Consider the following 6,881-nt stretch of genomic DNA (forward strand, 5'->3'; position numbering starts at 1 on the left):
TATGTACAAAAAAAATTCTATTCACTTCATATTTTTAAAATTTTTTAATTTTATTATTTATTAATTTATTTAATTTGTATTAATTTATTTTATTATAAAAATATTTTTGAATAATTATCAGAGATAAATTTAAAAGAAGATAAAATAAAAAATATAGTCAAAAGAAAGTGGTGTTATTACTTATTAATTTTGAGAGTGGTATTATCATTTCTCATATATATGTATATGATGTTTGTAAGAATCAGAAATTATTAACCGTTTAATCAAAATAAAATAATAAATTAATTGTTCGGAATAAATTCAAAAATTTAGACATTTTAATTTAAAAATTTAAAGGTAAGATTTGAATTTAATGAATTTTTTCAAATAGGAAAATATAATTTTTTACGAAAAATTGTGTAAAAACGCGTAACTGGTAAAAATAGCCAGCAGTATCATCTTAAGTCTGTTCGGTATTGCGAGTGAGAAAATAAAACGGTAAAAATCCTTAGAAAAAATATTTAGAATTGAAAATTAGGCACTAATTCTAAACGTTTTGGCCCAAAGTCGGACCAAACAGACCAAAAATACTAAGCAGTTGGACCGGAGCATACACTATATATATAGAGCCTTATTCATGAGCCATTCAGTTCATTCACCACCTAAAACACAAACAACACCTAAAACACAAACAACAAGCTAACGAGTTATAGCTGAAATGACATAGTCTCTCCATACTCACCTAAGAGGTTACGAGGTTCGAGTCTCCTATCTTCAATAAAAAAAAAACAACAACAACAACATAGCTAGTGAAATCAAAGAGAAGAGAAGAGGGTTACTATTCACCGTCCTTTTCATTTGTTCATAACTTGAGTTATGGTGCTCCGATTCATGTACCGTTTGTGACTACGCGCTCATTTCTAACCAAACAATGTGGTAAGAAACTCACACTTTTTTGTCCAGTTTTCTGCCCTAACAATTTCGTAATTTCGGGTTTAGTTATCGAGTAGATTCTTTGATTTTGGTTGTTTATGAGTGATCTAGCATTGAGTTATTATTGGATTTTGCTCTTAATACCGTCGAATAAGGTAAGTCACTTCAAAACCCTTGTGGATTAATGATTTTGTGAACCTTAGGATTAGTTTATGGTAAATTGAATGTGTATAGCTTGAATTTGGTGATTATTAGAGTTGGTTTTGGCAATTGGATTGACTTTGGTGGCCGAAACTTTGTGGAAGCTTGTTTCGAATCATTTTGGTATTTCGTGTGTCTTGAAAATCGGCCAATGCATGATTTCGGTTTCCTTTAGTTAATATGTAATGCTTTACGCTTAAGTTCATAAATAAAAAATGGTGAATTATTACGACCTCTAAAAATAAGATTACATACATAGGTATATATGAAAAGAAATTTAACTAGGAGACTTGAAGAAAAAGTTAAACAAAACAATCAGAACTCACGTTGCACACGAATCGTAAGGAAGCGAAACACACATAAAAAAGAAGCGAACACAGCTTTAGTTGTGTGAAGACTAAACTGATAGTTAATTCCGTTTTGAACAAATGACCAAATATAGATACACAGAATGATAATGTTAAAAAATTTGAAAATATCATTTTTAGTAATTTAAATTTAATTATGTATTGAAAAAAATTATTAGTATGTGATGGTGGGAAATTATTATTGAAATCCATGATGGACATCAATCATGTTTAGCGATAATTGTGTTAACAAATTATGTTTAGTGAGTTTTATATACAGTTTTAAAATTTCACTATCGTGCCATTATTATTTATATATTAAAGAATACTATTGAATTTATAAGTAAATAGTGATAAGATATCGTGTGATTTGTATTTTTGTAAAACAATTATCCTACCATAATTTACGTATTAAAACATAATATAATATTCTTAATAAATCATGATAGAGTAATAAGATTTATGAATAATATTAATATTATTATTTATATATAAATTATAAAAGAGAACGTATATATAATGACTTTTGATTTACGATAATTTGGTAATTATATTTTTTTTAATATTAAAACAGTCAAATGTATTTTCTTTGCACACATAGGACAACAGAATAAGAAAAATCTAATATTATTAGATATTGAATTTAAATCTTTATATTACGAATTAAATTTTTTTTTTTGTAAAAACTAAAATTAAAAATATATCGATTGAAATCAATTCAAAATCCATGGATTAGACTTAGTGATGTCATTAAAAAAATAAATATTCTTTCTTTGTTATTTTTTATTACGACCTCTAAAAATAAGATTACATACATAGGTATATATGAAAAGAAATTTAACTAGGAGACTTGAAGAAAAAGTTAAACAAAACAATCAGAATTCGCGTTGCACACAAATCGTAAGGAAGCGAAACACACATAAAAAAGAAGCGAACACAGCTTTAGTTGTGTGAAGACTAAACTGATAGTTAATTCCGTTTTGAACAAATGACCAAATATATGTACACAGAATAATAGTGTTAAAAAATTTGAAAATATCATTTTTAATAATTTAAATTTAATTATGTATTGAAAAAAATTATTAGTATGTGATGGTGGGAAATTATTATTGAAATCCACGATGGACATCAATCATGTTTAGCGATAATTGTATTAACAAATCATGTTTAGTGAGTTTTATATACAGTTTTAAAATTTCACTATCGTGCCATTATTTATATGTTAAAGAATACTATTAAATTTATAAGTAAATAGTGATAAGATATCGTGTGATTTGTATTTTTGTAAAACAATTACCCTACCATAATTTACGTATTAAAACATAATATAATATTCTTAATAAATCATGATAGAGTAATAAGATTTATGAATAATATTAATATTATTATTTATATATAAATTATAAAAGAGAACGTATATATAATGACTTTTGATTTACGATAATTTGGTAATTATATTTTTTTTAATATTAAAACAGTCAAATGTATTTTCTTTGCACACATAGGACAACAGAATAAGAAAAATCTAATATTATTAGATATTAAATTTAAATCTTTATATTACGAATTAAATTTTTTTTTTGTAAAAACTAAAATTAAAAATATATCGATTGAAATCAATTCAAAATCCATGGATTAGACTTAGTGATGTCATTAAAAAAATAAATATTCTTTCTTTGTTATTTTTTATTAGATGTATATTCTTCGTCCGAATTTTTGTTTTTAGAAAATTAGATGTCGAACAAATATTTTAAAAGATTTGAATGAGAATATTGTCAAAGTTGTATTTTTAAGCTTTTCAAAGGACAAATTAAAGTAAAAGAATTGATTTAAAAAAAATTAACAAAAAGAGCTAAATATTTTTAATTGTAATGTTAATATTTAAAAAATAAATTTCATTTTGATATATATTATTTACTTATTTTATATAATATTATTTTTACAAAGGTAGCTAGTGAATATGTTTATAATTTTTTACTAAAAAACTGAATGATTTGTTAATAAATATAAAATTAAATTTGCTAGGATATGTTATTAATGGTGTGTATTTTAAGAATAGCATAATCATTTAACTCTCAGTGGAACAAATAGTGGCTCACGCCCCATTGCAAGCCAAGCCAGAAATTTAGAAACTCAACCATTGATAAATGGGTCATTTTAGTTTTGTTTCGAGGGATAAAATTGTCTTTAAATTCTTCACTACAAGACAAATACATAATGAAAACCGGATAGTACAAAAGAACATGATGTTCCATACTAGTACAATGGAACATGTGATAATTTTCCAATACTATTATGGATTTGATTCATTTTTTTTAAAAAGAACAAAATGTAGATGATTTTTTATCATTGAATAACAATTTTTAATTAAATAATAACAAAACAGTATTGACGTTTTGCATATTTTTATTTTTTTAATTGATAAAGAAAAAACGTCATTGACGTTTTGTGTAAAATGTCGTCGACGTTTTGTTGAAAACAATAGTAATGTAGATAGAAAAATGGAAGTAACATTTTTTTTTAACCATTAAAAATTCCCACAACAGCGTCAAATATGATTTTTTGGGAATTTTGGTGGATTACACCAATTTGGACCCAATATTAAAAATATTGCTCTTTTAAAGTTAATTATGTGATACTATTTTGGAGAGATTTTTATATAAAAAAATAAAAATCTATACACTCAATTTATTGTACATCCAACTCAGCCAACTTTAAAAATTCTAAATTTAAATTAAAAAAAAATTTTGCGCTCAAAAACCAAACTTCGTACTCTAATCTATAAATTGCGACGCCGCAACCTTCTATTTCCTCCTTGTCATGCTCGCGTCCTGCATCTCTGCCGTAACTTTTCTCTTGCGCCATTGTCGTGCATCGCAGTTCCACCCCATCACACACGCCTTTATTCCTGGTATTTTGTTTGTCGATAGGGCCGTGGCCCACCAGCTGCACCACTGTCGCACCGCGTCGTGTTCATTTATTCTTCTTCCTCTTCTTGATTTTAGATAATTCTTTTTATTAGTTTTAGATGTTTTTTCTTATGGTTCCGAATATTTCTTTTTTTATATTTTGAATGATTTGCTTTAATAGATTTAGATGTTTTTATTCTTAGTTTTCAGATGTTCTTTATTCAAAATTTCGTTTTGTTGGGTTTTGGATTTTTTAAAATGATTTTGGATACCTCATTTTTGTTAGATTTTGGATATTTATTTTTATTACGTTTCAAATGTTTCTTTTTATTAGGTTTTGGATTTTCTTTTTACAACGACGTTCTTCTTCTTGTAAGTTTTGGATAATTCTTGTTACTTGCTTTGGAAGTTTCTTTTTCTTAGGTTTTAGATATGTCTTTTTTATATATTTTGGATATTTTTGTATGTGTCTTCTTTTTAGATTTTGGATTATTTTTTAATTGTTTTAGATGTTTTTTGTCTTAATTTTTGAATTTTTTTTTCACTATTTTTTGATGTCTCGTTTTGTAATTTGTTAAGTTTTGGATTTTTTTTAAATAATTTTACATATTTTTTTTATATTTTGGATGTTTCTTTTGTTTACATTTCGAATGTTTCTTTTTATTACATTTTGGATATTCTTGTTACAATGATTTTGAATTTTTTTCATTTGATTTTAGATTTTAAATGTTTCTTTTTGTTTGTTTTTTTATTATTAGAGTATTTTTTCATTAATGGGTCTGATTTTTCACTAGCGAAATTGTTTATAAAATTAATTCTTAATTAAATGTGTAATTTTACCAATTTGGATTGGTCGAATGGTAATTCATTCATCTGTTTAAACAAGTGTTAAGAGTCCGAATTTTGTCTCGTATATGCAATAACTTATTGACCGTTAAATAAAGCTCAAAATTGACGATGCATTAGTACTTGACCTGTCAAATTGGGAGATACTATAAACAACAACAAAAAAAGAGAAAAGGACAAATTAGTCCCCGATTTTTTATCCCGCGGACATTTTAGTCCCTGACCATTGGAAAATACTTTTAAGTCCCTAACGTTCTTAAAAATTGGACGGATCAGTCCCTTCGTCCATAAGCCACCGTCAGACCCAACGGAAAAGGCTGACGTGACTTCCCTCTGCTTACCTGGCATCACGGCTTCCCACGTGACACGTTAGTGGGATGGAACTTTTGAAAAATGGACACATAAGTCCCTGTCACGCAAAACGACATCGTTTTATGTGCTGCCCTAATCCTCATTCATTTGGATCGTTTGTTTAGGGTGGTGGCTGGTGGTGAGAAAAAGAGTTGTACATTTTTCAACAATGGCTACGAAAATACTCAAGCAACATTCACGCCACAAAAGAAAATATTCGTTTGTATTTGATCATCATTTTAAGAAAACCAGCTTCATTGGTGCCAAACAATGTGAAATCGGCAAACTGAAGCATTGTGAACCAGATTCCAACTCTTTCATCTTCCTAGTGCATAACCAGGAACTGACCACAACTATATCAAGACAAAATCTATAGCATACATGAGATAATTCAGTGTGTGAGAAGCTACTGGGACATAAATACCTATCTTTTCCACCCTCCTAGTCTTGTTCCAAGGTCATAGTTTGTGAATAGCCTAAACTCATTTCCAAGTTTGCTTGAGTGCTGAGGTCTGAAACCACAAGGATGCAATCCCAATATCTCGGCTGTCCTTTCTCTCTGCACTTCACCTGCAATTAATTGAAGTACAAGAATTAATCTATCTTCAAATGGGGGTTAAAAATGGGTGGAAATTTTCATGTATAAACTCCATGAATAAACTATATGGGTTCAAGTGCTTTGATACGAAAGATAGGATTAAATCTGTTGATACCTGTGAGTAGAAGCAAAAATGATTCTCCAGGTTGTATGAGCACAGAAATTGTTTCAGCAACTTTCTTCAAGCACTCTTTGATCTTACTCCCCTGCGGCTTGAGGTCTCCGTCGTGCACAACACAAGAATCTGAGCTTGAAGCAGAATTTTCTTCTCTTACTATCCTGCAGCTTCTTCTTGACGTTGATGATACTCTATTAGCAGCCATGGTTAATGCAGGTAGAGCTCCTCACCACTAGCTTCCAAAAAGAAATGCAATCAATTTAAGGATTAGGGCCAAAGCAAAATCACGTAGTTTTTAGGTGCAGGGACTTATTTGTCCAATTTTTGAAAGTACCCTTTCAGTTAGCAGTTCACGTGTCAACCCGTCATGTCATGTCATCATCAGAACGGAGCCACGTCAGACTTTTTCGTTGGGTCTGACGGAGGCAATTGGACGGAGGGACTCATCCGTCCAACATTTGTGAAGGTCGGGGATTTAAAAGTATTTTCAAATGCTCAGGAACAAAAATGTTCGCAGGACAAAATGTTAGGGACCTATTTGTTCTTTTCTCAAAAAAAAAATAATGTGTAATTTATCTTCTATTATATTATATTAAAAT

The 6,881-nt window shown here is 28.5% G+C and overlaps 1 long non-coding RNA gene across 1 annotated transcript; it reads right to left on the reverse strand.

Annotated features, from left to right (window-relative positions):
• Nucleotides 5,775-6,367, reverse strand: LOC110268327. The gene is made up of 2 exons (XR_002356514.1): nt 6,280-6,367; nt 5,775-6,136 (listed from the first exon to the last, which is right to left on the reverse strand). It is a non-coding gene; the product is annotated as an uncharacterized LOC110268327 (long non-coding RNA).

This window comes from Arachis ipaensis, chromosome B01 (genome assembly GCF_000816755.2).
Source record: "Arachis ipaensis cultivar K30076 chromosome B01, Araip1.1, whole genome shotgun sequence".
In the NCBI taxonomy this organism is placed as follows: domain Eukaryota; kingdom Viridiplantae; phylum Streptophyta; class Magnoliopsida; order Fabales; family Fabaceae; genus Arachis; species Arachis ipaensis.